The sequence below is a fragment of the Orcinus orca genome, chromosome 1 (assembly GCF_937001465.1).
Source record: "Orcinus orca chromosome 1, mOrcOrc1.1, whole genome shotgun sequence".
Taxonomy (NCBI): domain Eukaryota; kingdom Metazoa; phylum Chordata; class Mammalia; order Artiodactyla; family Delphinidae; genus Orcinus; species Orcinus orca.
The window spans coordinates 134,137,008-134,146,604 of record NC_064559.1 but is presented as its reverse complement, the minus strand read 5'-3'; the positions used below and the strand labels follow the sequence as shown (position 1 = coordinate 134,146,604).

The following is a 9,597-nucleotide window of genomic DNA, read 5'->3' as shown; positions in this document are numbered from 1 at the left end:
CTCATCCTATCTTTGGAATTCTCACTACTGAGCTCATTCTCAGGTGTCATTCTCAGAATTTTCCGCAGGCCCAAGGAAAGCTCATGTTAAACCTCTACAACCAGGAGATTGAAAAGGTTGGGAAAACATGGTGAAGTGTTTGGTCAAAAATAAATAAAAATTCTTTATCAGTGACAATATGCTCAGTCATACACAGCTGAACCAGGAGGATTCTGGAAAACGTTCTGAGAATGCAAAACCCTGAATGCATTCTTGCTCTTGTTCTTTTCTTCTGATTTGATGTCTTGGTAGAACTAACAAACTTGAACCATAATGCTCAGAAAATAGTTAAAAGTAATATTTCAATTTAGAACCTTAAAGCTAGCCAAACTTCTTCAGACCCAAGTTCATATGATTCTCCTCCAACCCTACATAGCCCACCAACCTCATCTCCCCTTTAAGATGCTATATGCTATCTAGATAAATCTTCTCCACTAGAGTACATATCTTTAGGGAATTATCATATTTATCTTGGTATTCTCCCTCACCTCTGTCAGATGTCCAGTGCTTTCTTTTATACACTGCAGACATTCAATGTTTAATTAATTTAAAGAAATAGAGGATTTTTCATGATCAGAAATCAGTTTAGAATTAGAAAAGAACTGTTAATACTGGATCATATTCTGCCTTCCATTAATCATAAAAATTCTCAAGACAAAGAGAAAATGGAACCCTTATCAAGGCAGCCGCATGGAGCATAGCTTAATGCTGATGTCACTCAGATTATTTTTTTCAGGGAATCAGCTCAAAAGGGACCTGCCAAACCCAGGAGTTAGTTGATTATTTCATGTGGGTCATGCAGTTCAACAACCAGATGACCAAATTGCAGTGATCCTTTTATTTCTATTATTTGTGTCATTCGACAGAGGAACCAGCCACATGTGCTGTCCATAGTCATCCTCTTTTTCATATGAATGTGATCAACCTACCACTAGCTATTCTACTCAATGGGATGTTGTAGAAAATAGAGTATTTCTACTTCTTCTTCTAGACAGTCTCGGCTTACCAGAAAGAGATTGACTGAGCCCTGATTGGTCATTTTAAGACAATATTTGGGGTAGATAAGACAAAGGTATAGGATTTAGTCTTTCTAAATTTTGCTTCTCTTTCAATACTTAAAGTTTCCCTTTCTTCATGAGACTTTGTCTATTACCATGTGCACTGATCCCTCTCTTCATTGGGGCATAAGTAGCACTTGATTGTTTTCTATGTGTTCATCTAACTTAGGAGCTGCTGAGGTCAGGGACAAAGTTTGATGCTTTTTTGGTATTGTCCACGATGTCTAGCATATTGATGGTGACATAAGTGCTTAATATCTGTGCTGGGACTTTTAAACACTATTTTAGACTTCAACGAATTTGGCTGTGGAAATAGTGACTGAGTCTTTTAGAATTTCCTTGGATCAGAATAAATGACTTTCTCTGATCAAAATAATTGATCAGAGTCCCTTAGAGAATTTCAGATACTCCTCTAAGGACAGCATATTTCAAGACTCCATTCGTCCTGCTTTCAAAGAGATTACAGTGTAGTAGAAAAACTGGGCACAGGCATAAAAAGTCAAACAGTATTTTTATTTCTCATTAAAAGGCCTACCCAGGGCCAATAATTTCTAGTTACTACTAAATACTCTTCTTTATGAGCTTGAATCATGTGCAGAGTATTAAAGTTCTATGAGAACAGCATTTGAGGTCATTCATTTTTCTCCTGTGATATAAGCAGGAGCTTATATGAAGTGAAACAGAAGGAAGAAGAAACAAGAGAAACACCTGTTTGATGCTACAGTTTCAGAGGAGGATTCCCAGAAGCAATATATCACAAATTCAGAAGCCCAATTTCTTCAGTGTCAGTAATAAATGTTGTCACCATGGAGGGTGATTTTGGTAATGAGAATTGGAATAAATACATTCATAAGCCACATATCTGAGATGAACCCAGAGCTAATACAGTTTTAATGAACTTGAGCACTTTAACTTCCTGCTAATGGTGACTTGGGTTACCAAGCATGGGAGTCACTTTTTTATTCATACCCTCATTGGAATTGGAATCTTAACAGATCATCTAGTTTTTAATCTCTTATTTTATAGATGAAGAGGCTGAGTCCCAAGGATGTTAAGTTACTACTCCAGGTCACACAAGTAGTGATATTGCTGTGATAGAAGAATGGATTCTCTGTTCGCGGTTTTGGAAGGGGAGACAATATGCCTTTCCAAACATTCAAAGACACATATGGAAAATTAGACATTTAAAATTTTTAATGCCATGACTTTACAACCAATATTTCTCATAGCACTCATTTTCCTTGTTTCATATTTAATTCTGAATACTTTCTATCTTCCTCTCCAGGTTGTAAGCAGTTTGAGGACCAAATTCAAATCTAAATTAGCTTAACAGATCTGTACATACACAGTGTCTCACCCTCAGAAGTTCGATAAAGACTCTATCAATGACTAAATGAAGAAATGCTCTTTCAGCCTTTCCTCCAAGACAGCCGCCAACCCAGAATGGAGTGGACAAGGAGAGAATAGAGCAGTGGTGTCACAAAGACAACCCTCTTATTCCCTTTTGGGGTAATTTAAATTGTAGTCCTAATCTCAACAGTCTCTGTCTGACACCACTTGGTCTCATATAACTCAGTCGTTCCATTTTCTTTACTCCCATTTATACAAAACGATCAGATATGCTCCAAATGCTGAGCCTTTTATAGTCTTTATTTTATTCCTTTCGGAGGTTCCCATACATTTGTTTTTAATGGTAATGTGATTGCCATAGCAACTCAAAGATATAAATGTTGCCTAATTGAATCGCAGTGTTGAGGATGATAGTCTGCAAAAAGACTGACTTAAATCTGGGGTGGGGATGAGAGTAGGGGGTGAATGAGGATGATAAAAATTTTGTCCCCCGAATTCCTGGGTTTGGATTACTTTTTCGTTTGTTCTGTAAGGCACATTGTAACTTTTCCCACTTAACTGTAGAGGGAGAAGGGCGGGTCAGTAGATAGGGTAGACCGGCAGTTTCTTAGCAGTAAAAGCCTAGTTATGAGTAAAGCGAGACCCCTCTATCACGTTGTTTCCTCCGCATCCCGAGGATAACGACATATTGAGAGAGACGGATGCTATTGGAGGCCCAGAATCTTAAGCCGCTTAGTTTGGTACAACTGTAAACTGCCACACAGCGGCTCGGCCCTGCATCTTAAGTACGCAGTATAAGGAAAGGTAAAGGGATTTCCCGCAGCTCCACCCGAGCCTTCCCTTCAGGTTCAAAACACGTTATGTAAATAACAAGTTACTCTGGGTGCACATGTGAGAAGGCAGTGGTCCGACACATAAATGTACTTCCAAAGTCCCTTGCATGTGCACCTGGATAGCCCTAAGCCCCTCTGCCGTCTCTTGAAAACAGCCCCCCGCTTTTCTAGCCCCAGCCGAGCGGGCCGGGCGGCCACATGGCGCGCTCCCGGGGTGATGGCAGCCGCGCTTTGTTTCCATCAGCAAGGGGTGAGTCACAGGCCCCCGCAGTCCCTAAGCTGGGCAAACACTCGGGCCGAGGCTGCTGCAAATTTAACAGCAGGAGCAACTACCGAAGCAGCTGCTGCCCTCTTCTCCCCTTCCTCCTTCTCCTCAGCCGCCACCGCCGCCGCACGGCCAACGCCTCCGCCTCCTGCCTCCGCCCAGTCCCCTCCTTCTCCCCCCGCGAACTTAGTCAGCGGTTCGCGCCGCCGCGCCCCGATTGGCCGGCGGAACACGCCGCGTCACAATGGAGCCGGTTGGAGGCGGTGAGCCTGGCAGCGCTGGGGCTTCCCGCTGAGCCCGCAGCAGCCGGCAGCAAGGAAGTGCGGGCGCGGGGCCGCCGCCGGCGCGCCCGGAGCGGCGCGGGGCGCACCCCGCGGGGAGCGCCGGATCCCGGGGCCGGAGGCACGCAGGTAGGTCGGGGCGAGACGCCCCTGGTCACCGAGGAGGAGCCGAGCCGACCCAGTTGGTGGGGGCGGAGGACCGGGTGAGGGGACGCAGCAGGTGGGGGTGGCCGAGCAGGTGCGGTTACCTGTCCGCGCCTCACCTGCGAGCCGGGCCTGCGGGCAGGTGGCTGGGCTAGAGAGATGAGGCGCGGTTTTGCCACTCCCTCGTCTCTGGGCTAGAAGTGATACCCCCGAGGGACTTCTGGGTGCTGGGATCATTCGGGGCAGGAGGAGTGGGCGGCGCGACGGTGCGGTCGCATGTCTCCCCCAGCAGTCACGGTGCCGCACCTGAGTGTGAGTCCTCAGGGTGGTGCGGAAACCGGGTTCTGGTTTCCTGGGCTGGAGTCTCGCCCTCCCTAGATGAGCAGACCTCTCCGGAGGGCGTCCGCGCTTGGGTCGCTCTCCTTTGCCCCCTGCCCTGGCGCTGTTGGTTGGCAAACATTTTCTGCTCGTGGGAAATCTACAATTGTTCGCCTACAGTTTAACGGTGGTGTTGGCATTCGTTTGTTTGAAGGAGAAGGGAGCAACCTATACCCATTTCGAGGGAGTAGCTAAGAGTTTCCCCTTACTGGGCTGCAGTTGAGCAGGTGCTGAGAGGTCAGAAGGGGGGAGGCTGGGTGTTGGCTCATCACTCTGTGTCCTCACCTGACTTCCCAAAGTCCATAGGTTGCCTTTAGTCAGATGACATTTGTGGAAGACTTCTTTGTGGTCAGAAAGACTCCCTCTCAGCAGCCCCCTTCCCACCCCCCCCCAAAAAAAGGATAAACCTGATTTAAAAACGAAAACCTACCTGTGAACTTCCTTGAATAAATTCGCCTTGCCAAAAACTTTTTTTTTAAGTCCGTAAAAAGATATCGGTATGAAAATTTTATTTATTTATTTTTATTGATTTTTTTTTGCGGTACGCGGGCCTCTCACTGCCGTGGCCTCTCCCGTTGCGGAGCGCAGGCTCCGGACGCGCAGGCCCAGAGGCCATGGCTCACGGGCCCAGCCGCTCCGCGGCATGTGGGATCTTCCCAGACCGGGGCACGAACCCGTGTCCCCTGCATCGGCAGGCGGACTCTCAACCACTGCGCCACCAGGGAAGCCCTGAAATTTTTAAATTGCAAATAGTTAACCAACTTAAAATAGGCAAAGTGTACACTGCTTTCTAAGAGGAAATGAAATGGTATGTGCCTTTATCAGACTGTTAGGTCTCCTAAAACCTAAGTGTCAGGTTGTAGTACACAGAAGCAATCAAACTGCAGTATAATTGTTTAAAAATTCCAGTACCCTCCACGTGCTGAGTTTCCACCTCCTGAGAACCGAAAGTGCTCTTTGATTTGTGAGTGCCAAGGTGACTTTCTTTTGCCCCTGGCTTCCATAGTCAACAGCTTCACCCTTGAAGGAATATAAAATGACAGCCAATCCTACAAGTGACTGGGCCCCTAACATATCAGACGTTACTCTTAGTTCAGGTAATGAGGGGGACAGTGTTGTTGCTGAGTGTACAGTTGAGTCATGACACCTACTATCCATCTACTACATGTTAGAATTAAATTTACTATTCTTTGAAACGTTCTTTTTTTCTTAAATTGGAAAAGTGTTCCAACATGTCCAGCCTAACAGGAAGATTCTCACATTGGGAGTGTTTTCATTTGACTAGTTAAGATTTGCTTTTTAAAGACCATTCCCCTCCCCATTGCTGTTTCATTCCTCCGAATCCTCAGAATGAAAGCACCAACGTTAATTAAAATGAAAAGGGCCCTAATCAATATCACTGGAAAAGGGTACCAGGTCTTTCAAGTTTTTTTTTTTTTTAAATAGAATTTATTTTTTAGAGCAGAATTGAGAGTAACTGCAGAGAGTTCCCATGTACCCCCTGCTCCCATTCATGCATAGCCTCCCCCATTATCAACATCCCCCACCAGAGTCAGTACACTTGATACAATAGATAAACCTACACTGAGACATCATTATCACCCAAAGACCATAGTTTAGATTAGGGGTCACTCTTGGTGTCGTACATGCTATGGGTTTGGCCAAATATATAACAACATGTATCTACCATTATAATATCATCAGAGTATGATACTATATCATATTATCACTGCCCTAAAACTCCTCTGTGATCTTCCTATTCATCCCTCCTGCCCCCCCAACCCCTGGCAACCACTGATATTTTCACTGTGTCCACAGTTTTCCCTTTTCCAAAATGTCTTATAGTTGGAATCAGTCTGTAGCCTTTTCACATTGGCTTCTTGCACTTAGTATTATGCATTTAAGTTTCCTCCATGTCTTTTCATGGCTTGATAATTTTTCTTTTTAGTACTGAATAATATTCCGTTATCCCTCCACATTTTTTTAGGCTGTGTGGGTATTTTCCTGCAGTGGTTTGAAATTTGTGATTTTTTGTCTTGTTTTCTGGAGTTGAAGGTTGGAAATAATATGTAGAAGATTCTTGCTTGAGCCAAAATTTTTATTTATAAAAAAGTTTTTGTAATTTTAAAATCTTTTTTGATGGTATCCAAGTATTTTTATGTTCCTTTTTGATTTTTTACTGCCCATAAAAAATAGCCTATTTAATATCTGATGTTCATTTAGTGTTTCTCAAGTTGAATTTCCAAATTTATTTTTTGCTTCTCTTTCCAGCATCCTTCTAGCTTACACTGATATTATCAGAAACAAATGTATGCTGAATCTGTCGTGTTAACTCCAGACTCAGTGGCATGGTTTTCATTGCCTTCTATATAGCATGTCCCTCGCTGCTCTCCTGACGCAGGGAGTATTGCTTACTCTGCAAACAGTACAGACCCGCGACCACTCATACGAATTTGGGAGGCCCAATTATAGTATAGAATTTCTTTAACCAGTTGTAAAATGCATTCTAATTTCTGTCATGTCTGTTTTCATATTGCTGCCTTTTCTTTTATTGCTATTGCCCACTTGCATTTTATTCCCTATCTATATTTTCGAAACTTCCTACACATCTTTATTATGACTTAGGTTTTTTTCTCGTGTTTAAAATAATGTCTTTGGCAGACATAACAACTTATTTTTCCTTTTCTGGATCATTAAGATTGATCTTAAATAAAATTAGACCTAACTCCAATCACTGTATCTCTCTGCTAAGTTCTTTTCAGTGCTGTTCATTTAGAAATAGAACAAAGGGTGATAATAAACTCCCTGTTCTATGACTTCCTCTTATTTAGGATTCTACTCAATTGCAACACAATTTAAATTCACTTCTGCAATGCTGTTGTGAACCCATGTAAAGGAAATGAATTAAAATGAGTTGTCAGAGCTTCAACCTTGACCTTTACTTTGGCCTTTTTGGTCTTGATATGGGTCATGTGATTCTGCTTGATATGGGTCATATGATTCTGCTTGTTTCTTTCCAGACTGTGTATCTTTGAACTTCATCTCCTGCTTCTTCAGTTTCAGGATTCCTTGTAATTCTTTGTTGTTTGTTTCATCCTGTGGCCATTTTCAGGGCTCTATTCTACAATGCCCACTCCTCGGTCAACAGCATCTTTCAGAGACATTATCAGCTACACAGCTTCTATTTCTCTTCTCTTTCCAGCTCCATGCGGGTGACTGAGATCTTCCTCAGCCCATCTACGATGGAGACTATAAATTTTTTACTGTCGAGTAGCATATTCCCTTTGATTGTCTCAGGTATGCAGATTTGAAAGCATATTCAACCCTTCCTTCTTTTCTTCTTTCAAATTTTTTTCAGCATTTTTACATCTCCCCCTCAAGTCTACTGCAGATTATAATCAGGAGTTCTTCAGGCTTCTGCCTAAGAGCGTGAACTGTGCAGACTGATGAGCCTGGGTTTGAACCCTACGCTATCACTTTGGATGAGTTGCTGGATTAGTTAAGATTAGCTGTCAGTTACAGAGACCTCAAAGAAAAATTGCTTAAACAAAGTGATGTTTGTTTCTCTTTTACATTAAAAAAAAAAGCTTATAGAGAGACAGTCCAGAGCTGGTATTATGACTTTACAGGTCCTCTGAGACCTAGGCTGGTTCCACCTTTTAGAACTAGCAAACATCAAATGAGGCCCTCAATCTCATGGTCCTAAGAGGAGCTTCAGCCATCACATCCAGGTTCCAAGTGTAGAAGGGAGGATGGAAGGAAGGGAAGAAGATGGGGAAAAGCAAGAGCTCAGGGTCTCTTAAGGAAATTTCCTGGAGACTGTCATACATTTCTTGTTAAATCTCATTGACCAGACTTTAGCAATATGACCTCATCTAGCTGGAATAGAGACTGGGGAATATTGTCCTTACTGTAGACAACCTTATGCCCAGCTAAAACGTGGGATTTTCACATCCTTAGTAAGATGGGGGAAAGGAACATTGGAGTAGTCGAACACCACTGTTATTCTACACCTTTTTTTTTTCTTGACTATTGTTATCCATCTCACAGGATTCTTAGGATTAAAAGAACTAGTAACATGACAGCATCTAATCCAGTATCCAGTATCTAGCATAAAACAAGCTTTCAGTAAATGTTAGTTCATATTCCTCCTTATTCCTTTTTCATGAATTGTCTCATTTCTCTACTACCACATCGTTGGCATCCAAATCCTATTTTAAATACTGGCCCCAATCGATGGTACTAGACTGTAGTCTTGTACCTTATCATGGGAGGGAGCAACGCCTTATTACTCAATGTCACACCTATTTCTTAGCTTATAGTGTGGCTTAGATTTAAGATATAGCTCTTGGAATCAAAAAGATCTGGGTATGAATCCTGGCTCTCCCACTTACTCAGTATGCCTCTTGCATCCTCAATTTCCTAATCTGTAACCTGGGGGTAAGATTCAGATATGAGGAGTAAATGAAAAAAATGTATGTAGATTACCTAATAAACTGTGCCTGATGAAGTAAGTGGTAGCTTTTCTTTTTTAATTTGGCCTAATCTAGATGAACCTTTTTGAAAATGAGCTCTTATTCCATTAAAAAAAAGTTTTAAAATTGGTCACCTCCATACATATCCAAATGAGTATTGTTAAATTGTTAGTCAGACTTTTTGAGAATTGTCCCCAAAATCAGTTTAAACCTAGCAAAGTCTTTCCTGTGTGTGTATATATATCTATATAAATAAAAACCAGAATAGCTCAGCCTTAACCTTTTCCAGCCTTGATTTGAATGATTTTTTGCCACATGCACTCTCAGAAGCAGAAACGTTCCACCAGTGAGTATATTTCATAGTATTTTTTTCCAGCAGCTATTTGTTAAGCACCTACTGTGTGCCAGACACCGTGCCGGGTTCTAGGGACACAACAGTAAGCAAAAATGCACGTGGTCCATACCACCATGGAGGTTACAGGTTACTGGGGGAGACAGGAGAATCAATCACTGCAAATACATGAAAAATTGCTACTACCAACATTATTAAGAAGGAGATATACAGGTATCGTGAAAGTATGTGCAAGCGTCTTATGGTTGGAGGTTGTATGGTGACTTTAGGAACAAAAATTGGCCAGGGAGCGGGAGCAGAGATGTTGTGGAAGTGTGGCTTGAAATGAGCTTGGACACGAGATGAGCCTGCCTTAAGCAGGGATCAGAGTGTGCCACAGGTTTCCAGCACCGTTCCAAAGCAGCCGTAATGTTTGGAGTCAT

General features: G+C 42.6%; 1 protein-coding gene across 3 annotated transcripts in view; it reads left to right on the top strand.

Moving 5' to 3' along the window:
* Positions 1-3,784: 3,784 nt before the first annotated feature.
* LRRC8B (leucine rich repeat containing 8 VRAC subunit B) overlaps positions 3,785-9,597 on the top strand; it is a 74,918-nt gene continuing 69,105 nt past the window's right edge. For 2 of the 3 annotated variants that reach the window (XM_033432308.2, XM_033432305.2), the window contains exon 1: positions 3,785-3,955. The gene's annotated coding sequence lies outside the window, so the exon portion shown is untranslated. The remainder of the gene's footprint in view (positions 3,956-9,597) is intronic. The other variant, XM_004263003.3, reaches the window with a different exon arrangement.